Raw genomic sequence first — 20,717 nt, 5'->3', positions numbered from 1 at the left:
CAGTAGTCATGCAATTAACCTTTGTTCTGAAGAAGGCTTTTTTATGTTGGTCTCGATGGCAAGAGGACTTGTGTATGATAATAACGGTGGTTGTTGGCTTTCTGAAAAATTGAAATTTATGCTTTTGATTTTTATTTGAAATTGTTAAATCAAAATAGTTAATGCTTTCTGATGTTTCATGTTCTACTATGAATTGAATTTCGTTGTGTAATTTATTAAATTCTTTGGCTAGATTTTCCATTTCTTCTGTTGTTCCATTGAACTGAATGAGAGTGTCATCAACATAGCGTTTGTAGTAAAGCAGCTTATCTTTCAGTTGGGATCTAAGAAAGTTGTTTTCAAGATTATTAATATATATTTCTGCTAGCAAGCCTGTAAGATTCCTACCCATTGCCAAGCCATCTTCCTGTATGTAAAACTTTTTATTGAACAGGAAGTAATTGTGTGATAACATTAGCTCCACGATCTCTATGAGTTCATAGATTTCAGCTCTACCCATTGTTCCATGTTTGAGTAAGTTATTTCTTATTATACTTATTGTTTCCTTGACAGGTATGTTTGTATATAGGTTGACTATGTTAAGAGATGCAAATCTAGCTGTGGCTGGAATGGGGATATCTTTTACACTACTGATGAGCTCATGACTGTTTTTGATGTAGGACTTATTTTCAAATACATATGCCATGTGGACAACATCATTAAGTTTCCTGGTGATTATACAGCTTGGACTATATATGGAGCTAACAATGGGATGTATTGGACATTATGGATCTTGGGCTGTGACCTCAATTTTGGTGCTGATGGGTTCATCAACATACAGTGCTTTGCTTCTGTTGGAGTCAACAAGAAGTTGCAGTTTTTAAGCAACTTTATAACTTTGTCTTGGAATTTGGGGGTAGGGTCATATGCTATTTCTTTTATGTTATTCTTCCTGAAGAATTCACAAGTTATGTTAATATCACCAGATTCATATATGACAAGAGCTGTGCTGCCCTTGTCTGCTCTGTCAAGGAGGGCATTCTCAGTTGAAAGTTTCTCGTTTATGTCACATAATGTCCTATATACATTATTCGTCTTATTGTATCTTTTGTTCTGGTGAATATTTCTCATAATGATGTTGTTTGCCTTATGGGCTATAGCATTTTGTTCATTGTGTTTTAGTTTAGCTGCTGTGCATGCAATTTTTGTGCTAACTGTTTGGTCTTTTATGTTTCTTTTATTTGGAGAGGAAGTAATATTGTGCTTAAGGCCTTTGTTTAACAGCTTTAATTTATTATTACTGAAGCATATTTCTGTAGTATTTGTCATTCTGTCAAAAACTTATGTTCTGTTTGAGAAGAGATACTGGGGGACTTAATTGTATTCTTTGAAATCAGAGAATTTATCTTTTTCTCATGTCTATATGAGATGATAGTACGTTCATTGTTGACATAAGAAGTGGCATAGTCTAGAAAGACCATAAATACATGAGCAAAAAGTTTGTGGCTTAATTCTAAGTGCATATTATACAGCTTTTAATTGAGAAGATCTTTCTTTTTGTAATGAGATTTGATTTCAGTTTTTAATCAAATAGTTTCACATCGTGTTTCTGGTATCATGGCTGACATGCTTTGACTCGCTATTTTTATTCTGATATAATTTGGAGTCAAGTTTTCTGAGAGACACTTTTTCTTAAATCTTATTGCTAGGATGGTTTTCGTTAGTTTAAGTGTACATTGCCGAAATTCGCGCTTTGTTCTAATTACCTGGCGTGGTAACAACAGATTAAGCTCATCCATTACGGATATTTTAGAACCCGTGACTGTTAACCGAATGTAAGTAAACTATGAACTACAAAAACTTTGCTAACGTCACCTAGTACAGAAATCAAAAGATTTTACTGCATCACTTGCTTCCGATACGTTGGAAACAAATATCGTCTGCGCGTTGCCATCGAGCAGTTGTGGTAAACCCATTAAATATGCAAATACTGGTCCATTGGAGCAGGAGGCCAATGATCGAAGTCGCTTCCACAGACCTGTGTAAAGTTTTCTTGCCCGTATTATAGGAAGTCCGTAATCCACAGAACATCAATCACAAGAGAGGATTCCTTTGTTCCTCTTTCATAAATGGTTTGATACATTGCTTTTATCTTGTAACATTTTCAAGCGATGTATGACTACAGCTTTGAGCACCGCCATATATTTTGTTTCCCTGTTGTGACTTTGAGGTTTCAACCGACATTAATATGTTTCAATCCATCTGCTCTCACAGAAAGCTGGACATTGCATGATGAAGGGCAAGCTGTTTCCTTTAACACAGAGGATGGTTGAAATAAAAGACACAGGTAGTGTTTCTTATTGACAATAATGTGGAAGACATCACAACATATGGAAACTGAAGACTCTGCTGCACTGTGGAGCGTTTCCAAACATCTCACCAACGGTGATGACCTCTACATTTAAACTCATGTTTCACAGTGGCTGAATAGCAGATGTCTCGGTGTTCGATTTTCGAGGAGACCAAAACTGATACCTCATATTGGCTGTGCATATTGCACCCAGGATATGATCACTGTTTCAATGTCGTAGGTGGTGGTCATCATTCCCTCCAAGTCCTTGGACACTGCGTTTTTCATTTTATGGTTTATTCCTTGTCATCAGTCTTCTGACTGGTTTCATGCGGCCCGTCACGAATTCCTCTCCTGTCCTAATCTCATCATCTCAGAGTAGCACTTGCAACCTACATCCTCAGTTATTTACTGGATGTATTCTAATCTCTGTCTTCCTCTACAGCTTTTGCCCTCTACAGCTCCCTCTAGTACCAAATGCTTCATTCCCTCATGTCTTAACAGATGTCTTATCATCCTGCCCCTTCTCCTTATCAATGTTTTCCACATATTCCTTCCCTCTCCAATCCTGCTTAGAACCTCCTCATTCCTTACCTGGCTTGCAATGCGTAATCACAAGTGGAACAAGGCGATATTCTGCAGGACGTAAACTCATAGACCATGGATAGCATGCACATCAATTGTCAGTTGCACTATGGAGGAATGGAATGATTTTCATAAACCCAGATGAGAATGTAAGTACCCTCATTCGTCCACATTTTTGTCGTATTTACCTCAGTTTTACATATTTGTCATCAAATTTCGTAATTTCACTAGGTTTCCCGTAATTGAAATGCATTTTATCTGTTAACTCGAGTCCCAAACTATCTCTCTCGATGATTTGTCGCCTCAACACAACGTCTCATTGGATCGATCTCACAATTTTATCATCCAATGACATAGTAAAATGATTCGCAGTTTACATATTATTGCTAAACCACCCCCCTCCATTACTCTGTGAGAGCCATATGTATAGGGACATAATGACCCTGTTACACAGCCTACATCACATGACAAAAATACTGTTTCTTAGTTCATGAAATTGCCATCAACAGAGAGTGGTTACAAAAACTATGTTCCTTAGCTAAAAAGCTTTATAAATTCGATAACATTTTATTACGATTACCGATGTGTGGATGGGAGTTACAAAGTATTCTCGCATTCGTGGGTACTGAGTAAAACTCTAGATGGTCTCTCTACCCATCTTGTAGCTTTAACCAACCCTCCCTACAACATTCTCTCTGATTTAATCTGGGACCGGAAGTAGGAGGGCACTACGCATGCTACATTTGGCGTCTGGTGAGGGAACGGAACAAGCTGAATTTCACATAATCAACATACTTCGAGTCCGCAGCTCTTGGTCGTGCGGTAGTGTTCTCGCTTCCCGCGCCCGGGTTCCCGGGTTCGATTCCCGGCGGGATCAGGGATTTTCTCTGCCTCATGATGACTGGGTGCTGTGTGATGTTCTTAGGTTAGTTAGGTTTAAGTAGTTCTAAGTTCTAGGGGACTGATGCCCATAGATGTTAAGTCCCATAGTGCTCAGAGCCATTTTTGAACATACTCCGATATTTTGATGTCGGAAACTGGCACATCAGACTGACGCTAGTGATATAGGCCAGTATTCTTATTCCGATACTGTAACTGCAGTTCTGTGAAGATTGTTCCCTATCAGTCTGACTCACGTCACCCGTCCAATTACACACGATCTCTCTAGATGCATGCATGAAATTTAAAATTTGTGGTAAGTTCCTAAAATTCAAACTGCTGAGGGCATCGGTCCCTAGGCTTACACACTACTTAAGCTAACTTAAACTAATCTACGCTAAGAACAACACACACACCCATGCCCGAGGGACGAGTCGAACCTCCGACGGGGGGAGCCGCGCGAACCATGGCAAGATGCCTCATACTGCGCGGCTACCCCGCACCGTGATGCATCCATGCTGAGGAGATTAGCACTCCTTATTGGTGTAAAGTAGGTGCGAGCCTAATGCATTTGAGAGTACTGTGGTGATATAACATGTGATTAAGAAGGAGAAGAAATGTATGGCCTATGCATGAAGGAGCTCAAGCTATATAGCTTCGGCTATCAGTTGTGTAGTACTTTTGTGATGTTTGGATTCCATACCAAGAAGGTATTGGAGAAAGAAAACTGCCCACGGAACATAAAAACACACGCTCCTAAGGCTACACAGTTCTGCACTTAAATATGCTGTAATATCAAAGCAGTGTGTTTGAGATGTGTTAGTAGCATGTAAAGCAGTGCTGTTGACACTCCAATGGAGGAACTATATTTTCAACACCTGACGTATGTTCACCCTGCGTTTTGTTCAAAAAAATGGTTCAAATGGCTCTGAGCACTATGGGACTTAACATCTGAGGTCATCAGTCCCCTAGAACTTAGAACTAGTTAAACCTAACTAACCTAAGGACATCACACACATCCATGCCCGAGGCAGGATTCGAACCTGCGACCGTAGCGGTCGCGCGGTTCCAGACTGTAGCGCCGGCCGAAGTGGCCGTGCGATTAAAGGCGCTGCAGTCTGGAACCGCAAGACCGCTACGGTCGCAGGTTCGAATCCTGCTTCGGGCATGGATGTTTGTGATGTCCTTAGGTTAGTTAGGTTTAACTAGTTCTAAGTTCTAGGGGACTAATGACCTCAGCAGTTGAGTCCCATAGTGCTCAGAGCCATTTGAACCATTTTGAACCAGACTGTAGCGCCTAGAAACGCTCGGCCACACTGGCCGGCCTGCGTTTTGTTGCTCATTCATTATGACGAGAAATTTTAAGGTGCTAAAATTACTACCTTCCGCAACAAAGGAAAAGAATAGATTCTTTGTGGTACATGCACTATTTAGCTTTCGAGATGTGTATAGCGCTCACTGGTCACATCCGATTATGGTTCATAAAATTATGCTGTGCCTGCATCAGTCCCATAAAATGATCGCCAGCAACGGAAAACGCATGAAACAACGCCCAATTATGAGGAAATGTAGAAATGCTTAGAACGGTGTATGACATATGAAATTATATGCCTTACTGCACCAGCTCTATGAACAGAAAACAGTGTGTTTCACACACAACAGCTGTCAAGCAAACGTGTAAATAGGGACTGTAGTATCTCGCAAATACTTGTCAAAGAATTAGAATCACTGAGGTAATGAAATTGAAGACTCGATTTATGTATAAGGTGTGGCAGGCAAACGGAGTACTACACATACGTCTTCGTTTGTGTAGAGGAGGGTGCCAAAATACGTTTCCCATCGGTTTGGTGGACATTACTCATCGCACATGCGTTGGAAGACCTCTACTGACTATGGAATGGGGAGGTTTTGTTTTAACGATTGCAGGTAGATAGCGCTCTAAGTCGCACACGGAACACGCTGTTGTATACGAGTCGAACGCAAGTTATACAACACAGCTGATACAGCCCGGGGGAAAATCGGAAGAAAAACATGAGCGCCAATTTCTCCTATCTTATCTTCGTGGTCCTCATGCGAAATGTATGTTGGCGACAGTAGAAACCTTCTGCAGTCATTCTCAATGGTGTTCCTCAGAAACAACATCGCCATCCCTCCAGGGATTCTCGTTTGAGAGACCTGCCGGGTATAATCCGACAGCAGGTAAAAAATTACTCACCATGCTAATTGGTCCTCCGCGGGGAGGGTGGAAGCGAGGACTAGAGCACCATGGATATGATTCGTGGGTTCGAGCGGTAATCAGGCATTTTTATTTTTATGGCGGTGTGATCTTTTAACAAACTTTCAGTCTCCCACCAGCGCAGGAAGAGATGATTATGGTAATAAAACCGAATTTATAAAGTGATGTGTAGTATAAACCGGATATTTACAACTTGTCTGTGCTGCTACCTTAAGAGGCTTCTTAGGTGAGCAAGCATTTGGTTATTTTAAGAGAGTTTGAAAGTGAGGAGGCATCCTCTGACAGAGGTAGAGCATGTTCATAGCATTCCGTCATGAGCCAAAAATAAGTTTAATATCCTAGTCCTGTGATGCAACACACAGGAGATATTAAGCTTATAAGAACAGACACTTTTTTAACTAATGAGAGAAAGAGGTAATATACCTTATGCCGTACTGTTGTACAGGGTTTTCACAGCAAATAAAGAAACTTTAGCGATGTGGAAACGCGTATATGCTCCGATTACATCTGTCTTCGAAAATAACTCGTATAAAAGAGAAGAATCTACGTGTTGGGTGATAAATTCGAGGGTTATGGACAACAACTTCCAAGTCTTCGATTGGACATAGTGGATTTCTTAAACTGGGGAGAGTGTATGTCAGGGGCGAAATTGCAGTTACAGACATACATCCAAGCCACACTTTCTTCACTCGCAGTGTCTCAGGTCAGTGGCCGACCAGACGCTGCGGCTTCGACCTGTCGGCTCTAGCTCGCAGCCGTGGGAACAGGTTCCAGTGGGGGCGCCCTCTGGACAACTGAATAACGAATTAGCCAGTACGCTGGTTTAACGTTGACAGAAGCGGACATAGTGTGTTGATTCAGTATGATGAGTGTTTGTGCTGGACCATCTTTCCCTCCATGGTGACAGTCTCTCTGAGTGTCTGGCTTGGCTGGAAATGTGCACGCAAGTGCCGGCATGACCGATGCATTTGCGGCACTCTCCTAGCCAGCGCGCATTTGACGCCGCATCGTCCTGGCCGGCTCTGATCACGGTATGCCCGCGACCAGCATGTACATCGCAATTTCGAGTGTGTGCGATCGGAAGGTTTTTTTCACCAGATATGTTTACTGTAAGGTGGAAACATTTTGTGGGACGAGTGTACTTGTTTTGATAAACGTCGGTGTATACATGACCTTGGATATATTTAGTGCTACAATCAGTTTGTGATGGCAGTTTAATTACTTGAATCGTAAAATATTTATTTGTGATTCTCAAACGTTAGTTTTTTAGTTAATACAATCTTCCATAGAGCATTTGCACAATTTCTACCGAAATGATGTGGAAAGAATCAGTTTACAGGCCACTGATAACTGACAAGTTTGTTTCTCTCAGAAGAAACGACTTGAGATTAGATTTATATTTACTCAGCCACATGTAATACCTTTTTGTATTAGTGGACACATGATCACAGATTTTTGTGGTTGTATTATTGACAAGACGGCTCTGCACTTTTTTTCCATTCAGTACACTCGTTCCAAGCTAGTTTGGTTTCGAAACATACGACTACCCAGGGCACGAAAATTGTATAACATAGTTGTTGGGAAAACTCTATTCCTGTACCTATATATTTATTTCAAGTTTTCATCAATATTTACGGAAAATTCTACACTATTCATTGGCTCCTGCTCATGAATGGATGAATGAATGAATTAATTAATGAATTGCTGGTTTTATTCTGTGTACCACACAGAAGTAAATATTCTATGTTTTTATGAAATCAATAGGGAGTCCATCTGCAGAGAACAGTTTGCAAATGTTGAAAGTTATTGAAAGTCTCTTCTGTTGTAGTGTATCTTACACGATTAATAGCAACGATTGCGTCACCTACACGTATGCTCCATGTATGTAAAGTGGAATGCCAGTTACAAATGGTACGACTAGCAGCCGACCGAAATCTGAACTCTGTATAACAGCACTTCATTTCTGCTGTCAGTAAAATTTTCTCTCCGTAGTACTATTCAGTACTACCCAAGTAACTACCGAGCGAGGTGGCGCAGTGGTTAGCACACTGGACTCGCATTCGGGAGGACGACGGTTCAATCCCGTCTCCGGCCATCCTGATTTAGGTTTTCCGCGATTTCCCTAAATCGTTTCAGGCGAATGCCGAGATGGTTCCTTTGAAAGGGCACGGCCGATTTCCTTCCCAATCCTTCCCTAATCCGAGCTTGCGCTCCGTCTCAAATGACCTCGTTGTCGACGGGACGTTAAACACTAACCACCACCACCACTCAACTAACTCCTTCACTACATCTTAACTTCAGAGGTTACTAATATTACTTAGTGGCATATACAGGGTGTCTAATTATTTACACTGAGTCGTTTCAGTAACGAAAATAGATTTCCAAAACATCTCTCCGCTACCAACCGTGAGACAGAGTCAGTATGTGAAGAAACATCAATGTGTTTTTAACCGTGTATAGTGACATCTCTCCTATTTGAACGCAAGCCATAAAACAAAATGGTTTGTTAACCTTACACTGGAATAGCCTTTTCACCATTCCGTATATCATTCGTTACTAATAACTGTCCTTTCTTCGATAACCAGTGGTACCATGTCCCAAAATATTGTGTACACTTCCCAATAAAATTGAAACATGATGAGGAAAAACATCTTCTTTATCTCGTCGGAACAGATTTTTGGACAGGCGCGAGGGCGAAAACACCCGAAACGATTGCGCTAGACAGTAAATCACGTTCACGTTTTCGTCCACTCTTTTCCAAAAATTTACTATTACGTATGTCCATGTCGCAGAATAATTTTCCCATTTGACATTTTTTGCAAATAGTCGACCTCGACGGAAATATACAGTGGATTTTAACTTCTAGATTCCTTCTCTTTATGCTGTTTCTTACACATTTGGGTCCGTTCTTTGTTATGCTGTCGTGAAGTTAATGGAAGAAGGTAACAGGAAAACTGTACGTAACATACATACAGAATGATAACTACCCAGAGAGGGCTTGAAAGTGCACAGGTAAAAATAGTAAAAGTGGAAAAGAAAACAGTCCATAATGGGACAACCGTATCACTTCATACATAAAACAAACAAAAAGACGCAAATTGTCAAGGAACTCACCAGCACGAACAAATTCAAGTACCTCCAGATAAAAATAAAGTAAAAATTTTGTATCAAAGGACAATAGTCACACAGGAAAAGCTTTAAAGGGGAGGCACAGTAGCGTGTAAAGGTTGTAAATGACAACTGATTACATCGTAAAACACTGGTGTTGGTGAAGATGGACAATTTAGTGAAGGACACACATGGTCTGTCAAACCTGAAAACGACCTCAAACTGACCTACAGAACTGCCTAAGCTTCAGCGCATGCGCGCCTTGCGAGCTTTCTGTAAATTATCAGGGGAGTACATTGGCCGTGGCCATGGTTAGTTGTCATTATGCTTTAACAAGTATCCAGCAATGGTTGCATGTGTCACGTTACTCAGTCCTGAACGCACTCCTCCCTGATGACTTTCACGGACCACAAGTTCGAATGAGTGAGTATCGTTACATGAAAGTGTTCTTACCAATTACTAGTCTAAAAGAGCAAAAATTTCTCTTAGTAGGAAAAATGCAACATAATTCGAAAACAGAGAGCGAGTCTTTCGAAAGTTAAATTGTTTTAAAATTTATTTCTCTGTGGATGCCTTTTTCTGTGGGATGCATTTGGTATGTGTTGTACGTGTGTAAGGTGCAGTTTCGCTTATTCTTGAATTGAGAACAACTGTGTAAGTTGAAATGACAAGTTTAATGCCACAATTTTTAGCACAAAATTACAGCTTTTACACAGTTTTCAACTGGCCAACATAAAAACTGCGCAATGGATAATGCACCTTGCCAACATCAAAAACTGAAATAATCTTATACACAACAATGTTAAATATTAACTCTCTGAATAAACATTAATCCTAAGCACAATATTATGAAAGTTTAATTGGAAGTTTCTTTACAAAATTGCTCCTACACATACGTTTTGATGTTGGTCAGTACTACGAAAATCGTCTGATTCTGGTTCAGAGTTCGGTACTATTTAGGATGACAATCAAGTCTACGGTGGATGGTTGGTTACGTGACAAAACTGAGTGCAAGATTACCCAAGCCCGCTCGAGTTTACAGTGGACGCAAGCTGGTGAACAAACAAAGATTACGCCTCTGCACGTAGTACTTACCTTAAGCTGCGAAGCGCTGCCGACTGCAAGGCCGCTCACTCCCGCTGAAATTCCTAAAAAAATAATCTGGTCCTTGCTGAGCTTTCCAGCATAAACTTTCCCTATGTTTCTCATTATGTGAGAAAAAATGTACTCAGCCCTAGTCTTAGTATGTGGCGGTATACATGCGCATGGTTGTAGCAGCGTGCATATTATAGTGCCCTCTCAGTTCTCGCAAGAACAATTAACTAATTTGGCTGAATCGTTTCTCCACAGTCGGAGCTAAACATTGCTACAGCTAATTTCTAGCTGTAGTGCAGCCGCTGTGAATGTAGTGTCCACAACAATTTCTTCTCTGCATCGTACAGAGCATTAAGGGATCCATTCTGCACTTGACGCCAGTTTAGAGAAGAGTCCCCTGAAAATTTCTCTCTTGTCCCACTCATGGCAGAACTGTCTCTCATCACTTGGGTTCCTTTTTCATGTCATGGCTTTTTTCGACCAATAGGAGCGTTCCTCTTATTTTGTAGAAACTCTCTCTACCAGTCGCAATGTCCCTTCTATCAAACTGCGTCAAAACTTCAATATTTTTCTCCTTCCAAGTGCGTTTCCGCCAAATGGACTTTTGTACCTATTCTAGACGCCTAAAGTACATTGACCTTTCCATGCGCCGCTGGACTAAATGCATCACTGGCTTTTACATCTACATCTACATCTACATTTATACTCCGCAAGCCACCCAACGGTGTGTGGCGGAGGGCACTTTACGTGCCACTGTCATTACCTCCCTTTCCTGTTCCAGTCGCGTATGGTTCGGGGGAAGAACGACTGTCTGAAAGCCTCCGTGCGCGCTCTAATCTCTCTAATTTTACATTCGTGATCTCCTCGGTAGGTATAAGTAGGGGGAAGCAATATATTCAATACCTCATTCAGAAACGCACCCTCTCGAAACCTGGCGAGCAAGCTACACCGCGATGCAGAGCGCCTCTCTTGCAGAATCTGCCACCTGAGTTTGTTAAACATCTCCGTAACGCTATCACGGTTACCAAATAACCCTGTGACGAAACGCGCCGCTCTTCTTTGGATCTTCTCTATCTCCTCCGTCAACCCGATCTGGTACGGATCCCACACTGATGAGCAATACTCAAGTATAGGTCGAACAAGTGTTTTGTAAGCCACCTCCTTTGTTGATGGACTACATTTTCTAAGCACTCTCCCAATGAATCTCAACCTGGTACCCGCCTTACCAACAATTAATTTTATATGATCATTCCACTTCAAATCGTCCCGCACGCATACTCCCAGATATTTTACAGAAGTAACTGCTACCAGTGTTTGTTCCGCTATCATATAATCATACAATAAAGGATCCTTCTTTCTATGTATTCGCAATACATTACATTTGTCTATGTTAAGGGACAGTTGCCACTCCCTGCACCAAGTGCCTATCCGCTGCAGATCTTCCTGCATTTCGCTACAATTTTCTAATGCTGCAACTTCTCTGTATACTACAACATCATCCGCGAAAAGCCGCATGGAACTTCCGACACTATCTACTAGGTCATTTATATATATTGTGAAAAGCAATGGTCCCATAACACTCCCCTGTGGCACGCCAGAGGTTACTTTAACGTCTGTAGACGTCTCTCCATTGATAACAACATGCTGTGTTCTGTTTGCTAAAAACTCTTCAATCCAGCCACACAGCTGGTCTGATATTCCGTAGGCTCTTACTTTGTTTATCAGGCGACAGTGCGGAACTGTATCGAACTCCTTCCGGAAGTCAAGAAAAATAGCATCTACCTGGGAGCCTGTATCTAATATTTTCTGGGTCTCATGAACAAATAAAGCGAGTTGGGTCTCACACGATCGCTGTTTCCGGAATCCATGTTGATTCCTACATAGTAGATTCTGGGTATCCAAAAACGACATGATACTCGAGCAAAAAACATGTTCTAAAATTCTACAACAGATCGAAGTCAGAGATATAGGTCTATAGTTTTGCGCATCTGCTCGACGACCCTTCTTGAAGACTGGGACTACCTGTGCTCTTTTCCAATCATTTGGAACCCTCCGTTCCTCTAGAGACTTGCGGTACACGGCTGTTAGAAGGGGGGCAAGTTCTTTCGCGTACTCTGTGTAGAATCGAATTGGTATCCCGTCAGGTCCAGTAGACTTTCCTCTGTTGAGTGATTCCAGTTGCTTTTCTATTCCTTGGACACTTATTTCGATGTCAGCCATTTTTTCGTTTGTGCGAGGATTTAGAGAAGGAACTGCAGTGCGGTCTTCCTCTGTGAAACAGCTTTGGAAAAAGGTGTTTCGTATTTCAGCTTTACGCGTGTCATCCTCTGTTTCAATGCCATCATCATCCCGGAGTGTCTGGATATGCTGTTTCGAGCCACTTACTGATTTAACGTAAGACCAGAACTTACTAGGATTTTCTGTCAAGTCGGTACATAGAATTTTACTTTCGAATTCACTGAACGCTTCACGCATAGCCCTCCTTACGCTAACTTTGACATCGTTTAGCTTCTGTTTGTCTGAGAGGTTTTGGCTGCGTTTAAACTTGGAGTGAAGCTCTCTTTGCTTTCGCAGTAGTTTCCTAACTTTGTTGTTGTACCACGGTGGGTTTTTCCCGTCCCTCACAGTTTTACTCGGCACGTACCTGTCTAAAACGTATTTTACGATTGCCTGGAACTTTTTCCGTAAACACTCAACATTGTCAGTGTCGGAACAGAAATTTTTGTTTTGATCTGTTAGGTAGTCTGAAATCTGCCTTCTATTACTCTTGCTAAACAGATAAACCTTCCTCCCTTTTTTTTATATTCCTACTAACTTCCATATTTAGGGGTGCTGCAACGGCCTTATGATCACTGATTCCCTGTTCTGTACATACAGAGTCGAAAAGTTCGGGTCTGTTTGCTATCAGTAGGTCAAAGATGTTATCTCCACGAGTCGGTTCTCTGTTTAATTGCTCGAGGTAATTTTCGGATAGTGCACTCAGTATAATGTCACTCGATGCTCTGTCCCTACCACCCGTCCTAAACGTCTGAGTGTCCAAATCTATATCTGGTAAATTGAAATCTCCACCTAAGACTATAACATCCTGAGAAAATTTATGTGAAATGTATTCCAAATTTTCTCTCAGTTGTTCTGCCACTAATGCTGCTGAGTCGGGAGGTCGGTAAAAGGAGCCAATTATTAACCTAGCGCGGTTGTTGAGTGTAACCTCCACGCATAATAATTCACAGGAACTATCCACTTCTACTTCACTACAGGATAAACTACTACTAACAGCGACGAACACTCCACCACCGGTTGCATGTAATCTATCCTTTCTAAACACCGTCTGTACCTTTGTAAAAATTTCGGCAGAACTTATCTCTGGCTTCAGCCAGCTTTCTGTACCTATAACGATTTCAGCTTCGGTGCTTTCTATCAGCGCTTGAAGTTCCGGTACTTTACCAACGCAGCTTCGACAGTTTACAATTACAATACCGATTGCTGCTTGGTCCCCGCAAGTCCTTTTGTTCATATCCTGTTGGAATTCTGAAACACAGCTTTCTAAAGCTTTTTCTCTGTCCCTTGTGCAGATGTGTTACTACACATGGTCCTCCAGCCTGAATCACCTGGCCTGGGGTCGCTGACCTTCCTCCTGCCACCCCTTTAAGTGGTTTCCATTATAACCCCTGCAGTGTGCCTTCGCTATGTGGTTGTATGGCTGGCTTTTCAAAACTAAAAGCGACTCGTGTTGTCTGATCCACCTTCCACTCAAAGACATGCGTTATATAGGAACAGTGTATTAATTACCGTCGATTATCTATCATCCCTTTTTGCATTCCATACTGATAGGCAAGTGTTGTCATAACTGCCGAATTACGTTAGGTATCTTCACCTTCTCATTGCGATGTATAAAGGTCTCATGTAAGGTGTGAATCTGACCATTTATTCTGCCACCTCACATATGTATCGCACCTAAGGATGTGATGATGTTAATCCATTGTCTTAGAATTTTATCCACAATGAGCTGCATTACGGAAAATACTTATAACTGGGAAGCAAAGTTTAGAATGTTGTTGAAATGATTTTGCACATCTTCGCTAGCGACTAACTGTGGGGGTTCTGCCATGTTTCTTTAAAGACCAATGGCAATACAGAAGAAAGACATGTAATACTTCAATTTGCTATCTTTCGAATTTTACGCAGTGATTTTGACATTTTAAACTTAAGTGATAGAAATGTGCTGGTATGGCAATGGCATGAAGGAAGTAATAAGGCAGATAACATGAAAGAAACAAATCAGTAAATCACAATATTTTTTTTATTTCAGTTATGAGAATTTTCCAAGTCCTACATCTTATCTACATCTACATGATTACTCTGAATTTCACAATTAAGTGCCTGGTAGTGGTTTCATCGAACCAACTTCAAGCAATTTCTCCATCAGCCCACTCTCACACAGTGCGTGGGAAAACCGAACACTCAACTCATTCCGTGTGAGCACTCACTTCTTTTATGTTATTATGATAATTGTTTCTCCCTATGTAGGTTAGTGTGAAAAAAATACTTTTGGAGCCGGAGTTCATCAGCTACACTTGGTCATTGGTGATATTTGCTACTCGAAGTTGGTTGTGTTTCAGGGTAGCAGATTCTGTGTAGAGGGACAGCACCTTCGTATAGCTGTTGCAGCTTCCTTCCCAGTTCCTTATGCGCTGTGTTGTGCCGTCTTGACGTTGATAAGAGTTCTTCGGTTTGGTGTTGTTGTTAGTCTGTCGCCTGGCATGGTTGGTGATACTCATCACAATTTGTAAAGCCTGTGTCTAGCGTTTTTATTTGAAAATTTCTTTTTTTTCTTTTTTTCATTGAGATCTGTAGATAAGTTAGAATTTGCGATTTGCCGGCGTGTCGTAGGTGGCGTGCGCTGTGTAGGCGACTATTCATGTGGAGACAGATTTGCATGCAGGGAATGACTTAAAATCTGGTACCATGGTTGCTGTTGAGTCAGAATGGCTCTGTTGGTCAGGCTGACTCTTTGTTCACTAGTTCCCCAAACGTCTGCAGCCGTTCGATGTAAAATTCTACGTTCTGTTGCCTCTGACTGCCTTGTATAATTTAGTCGAAGTCTTCCCTGGGACTGAATCTCGTAGAACCTTGCCATACAAGTATAGCGTTCTTACCAACTGAGCTATCCGAGTACATCTCACATCTATTGTGTGTTTCACATTCCTGTTTCATGTTTATAGGTGTTGTAGAGGGGATATAGCAGATAAAGTTTTGACAAGGGACCCATGTCTGGTAACGTACCCCTTGGATATAAAATAAGACTGAACATCGGATCGTTTGCAAATCTCCCACTTCATGGTACCCACACAGCGGAGACAAGTACCTATGAACTCTGATCCTTGTGTCCTGCTGGAGCCTATGGCATGGAAAATGTTTCGAGTATTCATCGTCCCGTTCTCCTCTGGGACAAAGTACCTCCTCTTCAAAGTGGGGAGTGCGGTGCACCCGTGCAGCACCACAGTCAAAGCTTCTGGTTGCGAATATACCGGTTTCTCGCAGCCGTCGTTATAATCGGACGAAAATGGTATGTGATGTCATAATAACAGCGGCGCCCTCCTCTCAGCTTGTGTGCATGCCATGAAGCGTGTAACAACCGACGGCTACCGGAGTCTGCTAAACTAAATCGTTCGATACCAGATTCTTAGTACAAGGGTCACTCCAAAAGAAATACACACTATTTTTGTAAAAATACAGTTTTCATTCTGCATGTGTGAAAGTTTTACTGTGTGTAGATACATCCTTCCCGCTTGTTTTCAAACTTAGTTTAACCTGTTCCCGCGAGTGGCGCTCTCACAGCATGTCTTCAAGATGGCTGCTACACTTGACGTTCGTCAGAAGCAACGTGCTGTCATAGAATTTCTGTGCTGGGAAAACGAGACAATGGCAAACATCCACAAGAGGTTGAAAAAGGTGTACGGAGATGCTGCTGTCTGTTGCAGTACAGTTAGTCGGTGGGCAAGCAGGTTATGTGATGAAAGCGGGCACGGCAATATTGAGGATTGTCCTCACAGCGGCAGGCCTCGTACTGCACACACTCCAGACAATGTGCAGAGAGTTAACGAATTGGTGACTGCTGACAGACGCATCACAGTGAACGAATTGTCACGCTACGATGGGATAGGGGAAGGAAGTGTTTGCAGAATACTGAAAGTGTTGGCGTTAAAAGAAGTTCGTGCCAAATGGGTTCCCAGGATGTTGACAGTGGCTCACAAAGAAATGGACAACACTGAAACACCTGCCATACAGTCCTGACCTGGCTCCATGTGACTATCATCTCTTTGGGAAACTGAAAGACTCTCTTCGTGGAACAAGGTTTGAAGATGGCTCCCTTGTGCACGCTGCCAAACAGTGGCTCCAACAGGTTGGTCCAGAAATTTACCGTGCGAGTATACAGTCGCTGGTTCCAAGATGGCGTAAGGCAGTGGAGAGGGATGGAAATTATGTGGAGAAATGAAAATATTGTTCCTAAATGATGCATCTACACGCTGTAAAACTTTCAGACATGTAGAATAAAAGATGTATTTTACAAAAAATCTTTTGGAGTGACCCTCTTAGATGAATCGACCGATACCACTTCTGGTCGAATTTTCACAATCATTAGTTTTTGTGCACAAACACAGTTTTCTATTTCCTTTGTCCTGGTTTGCTACTTCACTACCCATTTTATAAACTATAAATTTTGGTATGATTTACATAAAAAATAGGTTGACTCCAAAATGGTAAACATCTTGGTATTTATTACAGTCAGTTTAAATGAAATACCAGAATAATGTGATAAGAAGTAAACATATGTTTTAGTGTAACAAACTATCAAATGAAATCAGAAATTCATCGACGTTGTAAAACACAGAGAATATTTATTTTACTGAAAATACTCAGGTACATAATTGAGAGTTTTAGACTCTTTGGAGCTATTATTCGCGCCTTTACTGCAAGTAGTTAGTTGGCAGTTGGTTTTCAAAAGAGAAGGTGATTTTGAAAAGAAAAGGAAGTTGCACATATTGTTCCAAAATTGTTGACTGATTATTGTCACAAGACTGTGAGATCAACAGCGAACTGTATTTGAAACTAATGTCAGATATTAGTGATGTCAAATATTGCTAGCGTTGGAACCAAAATCTGGCAATAAATCGTCGTTGTTAAAATGGTATTAGCGTACTCAACCATTTCGGGACGAAACAAATAATTTTAGATCTTGAAGAAACTCTCGGCCGGTGTGGCCGAGCGGTTCTAGTTGCTTCATGCACGGTTTGGGCATCCACTGTGTGCACTTTTTATTAGCGAGAGAATTAAAAGGAGTGCCTTATCAAAACTTTATATACTAAGTTTCTTCTACAGCCTATAAAAGCTTATAACAGGAATCTGAAACATCCTGTATATTCTGTCAGAACCCCTAACTGTCCAAACATCACAGAGGTCATCCCAGAGTTCAGCGACTGAGTACGTCTCATGAAGAACGACCTAGCCACATGGAACAGTATGGGAATGAGGCAGTCCGCACAAGGAGCGACTGAAGAGGAACGCAACGGGCAGGCGAACAACATCAGCAACTGGCTGCCGACTAGCTGCCAACGTAATTCCGCACACGGGGGAACTCAGAAGTGAGTAACTACCGTTGCCGACTACGAGCGTCAAGGAGAGGTAGTATTCTTCGTGGCACCCGAGCATCGTTCGGTTACCGGCATGTCGAGCACAGATTCAAACTTATGAGAGGAAGATGTGATTCTCTGTTATTATCACACTAGAACAAGAAAACGAAGAAAATTCTGGATTCATCTATACGTCTAAAGAAATATAAACCACAGGCTGTATGTATCAGCCAAGAAGCTGTCACAGACAGATCCGAAATTTACAGCTCTTTATAGAATGACAAACAGTACTACTGTGATATGATGCGGTTGATTTCTTCCGCCACAACACGGAGTTACTTTTATTTTTAAAAGCCAACTATCTTCAGATTATTTTGTAATGTTGATGCATTAAGTTGTGCTGAAAGCGGTGCTGATATTCAAGATAATAAAAGCGGGTTAAAAGCTGTGAGCTATCTGAGGAAGTTATCCTTGCATTACTGAGCAACTGTTTCACCAGGTATACAGTCTAGCTTACCAGATTCCCAACCAGACTAACATTAATTATAATCTTTTAATAGTCATCTTACAACAACTGGTGATATAAATATAAAAAGACAATGTAAATAAAAAGAAATAAATCAGTTTATATTTGGACATTTATTTTAACATTGATCATTGTTCCGTTAAAATTTCAGCATATTAAACTTGATTCATAACTAAACTGGTGACTTATTTAGGATTGTGAAAATGTGAGTTTGTAATCTTACAGAACACATCAAATATGGAGCCAAGATTGGGAGACTGCATACAACACTGCATTCATAAAATAACATACGAAGAACGTTGAAACATATGCAATTAACCACAACAAACCGATTCAATTTTCACCCAAAGAAGTTACGTTCGTAGCACAATCCTGTCCGTCATGAAATTACCACTCACTGGTCTACTAAATTCGTACTAACTCTCTGTGAAATCTTCCCGAAAAGAATATCTGAGGGCTAATTTGATGATTACACCACATGTTCCACGTGGTCAACTTGGTTTACACAAAGAGTGTAACTCCACAATAATTTTGATAATTAAAATAAATTACATCGAAACGCAATTTACAAAAGAAAAACCTCAAACTGGTTACTATCGTCTTACTATTAACCTTATGGGTCAAACAATTGTATAAGGATGTGGTACTGGTCTCACAAAGTACATCCCACATGGGTTGAACATTAAGAAAAGTTGCTATATTGAAAAATATTGTCAAGACGAGACGTTATAATCTCACGCACATTGGCATTTAAGACTGATGATCTTAGTTAGAGTTACAGGTCATCAACACGTGGTTCCACTTTACTCACAAAGTAGTAACAAAGCGACTACTGAATGATAATCTCAACGTCACACCCGAATTACACTGCATTGCAATTTAAGATAACATTAGATATTTTAGATCTAAACCTGAAATAAAGGTGATTAAATTTTCAGTTAGGCTGAACTTAATAAATCCATTGTCCTACGGGCTTAGCAGAGATGCGCTTAGCTGGAGATCTTACCACTTCAGATGCTCGCCGGGGACAGACTGCCATGGGCCCCTACCAAGGGTGCTTCACAGATACAAACGGAAGTGACCAGAGAGGCAGCTTCCTATACCAACATGACAAGGGATGGACAGGACCATACCAAGAATAGAAACCTCTCTGCTTTTAGAAAGCGTAGCTACCTGTTCCGACGTTGGTCCTACTGTTCTCTAGCAGACAGGCCTGTCTGCTACCATCAAGCATGCAACTAGAAATACATTTGCTTATTCATCCTTTCACACACAAGGGAAGGGGGATGACAGTATCTTATCACATACAGTATATAAAATAAAGCGGATGTAGGCTCCGTATGAGACTGTGTGACATGAATTACATATAAACTGTGTTTTAAAGTGTAGTAGTGTGACAGATCGTTCTTGATTATGTGTAAAAGTAACACATTCCACTGCTCAGTCTCCTCCCGGATAGAGTCAGAAACACCACGGTAAATTTAGAAGTGGAATGTATGCCGTAAATGACAACAGATTTAAGAAATTTACACGGAAATTTTATGATAGTTATTTGTGCTCGTTAAATAATTTGTATCTGAACACCATCACATTTACGTGTAGCGGAAATTTGTGTCTTTTCACTGTTCGTTTCCACTTGGCAAAGTAATTTATTGAATGACAGATGCTGCTAATGCACAAAACAGTACTACCGGTATGATTTACAGTTTTTATAAATTTATCTCCATTGACGTACAGCTAATTTTATTTCAAACAGTAGGTGTGCGACACAACTAAGCATGTCAAATGAAATTCTTTTCCCACTCCACACCCCGCTTTCTCTGTCAAATCTCCTCTTCCGCAGCCCGGAAACTTGTATAAAGTGGGATTTTTATTGTCTTTCCGTACGAATCTAATGTTCACACCCAGCTCATCCACCTTCACATTAAACCAGTACGGAGCTGTTCGAGGACACGACGCAACTCGAAACACTTGGCAACGTGGGCACCGAGTTGCTGCCAATTGGCTGGCTACTCGTTCAAGTCACAGCGCAGTCGCTCCATCTGCGGAGCCCTATTTAACCACACAGGAAATGACTCGCTGCCGACGCCTTACCAACTCACGTCGGCAACGAATTGCTTTTGAGTCGCTCCGTGTGCAGAGGGCCTGAATCTTTCAATCTCCGTCAGTAACCTTTATTACCTGAGTGAGGGCCTACATCTTGTTTTTGTTAGAGTAAATACACTAAAGAACCACAGAAACTGGTACGCCTACCTAATATCGTGTAGGACCCCAGCGAGCACGCAGAAGTGCCGCAATACGACTTGGATTCGATTAATGTCTGAAGTA

At 41.3% G+C, this 20,717-nt stretch overlaps 1 protein-coding gene and 1 pseudogene across 1 annotated transcript in view; both read right to left on the bottom strand.

The window, feature by feature from the left end:
- The window catches only part of LOC124593953 (lipopolysaccharide-induced tumor necrosis factor-alpha factor homolog), a 376,268-nt gene that overhangs the window by 148,225 nt on the left and 207,326 nt on the right, over positions 1–20,717 (bottom strand). The window lies entirely within an intron of this gene.
- Positions 6,289–6,447, bottom strand: LOC124554724 (annotated as a pseudogene).

This window comes from Schistocerca americana, chromosome 1, assembly GCF_021461395.2.
Source record: "Schistocerca americana isolate TAMUIC-IGC-003095 chromosome 1, iqSchAmer2.1, whole genome shotgun sequence".
Taxonomy (NCBI): Eukaryota; Metazoa; Arthropoda; class Insecta; order Orthoptera; family Acrididae; genus Schistocerca; species Schistocerca americana.
Note: the sequence above shows the minus strand (reverse complement) of the source record. Positions and strands in the feature narration are given on the sequence as shown.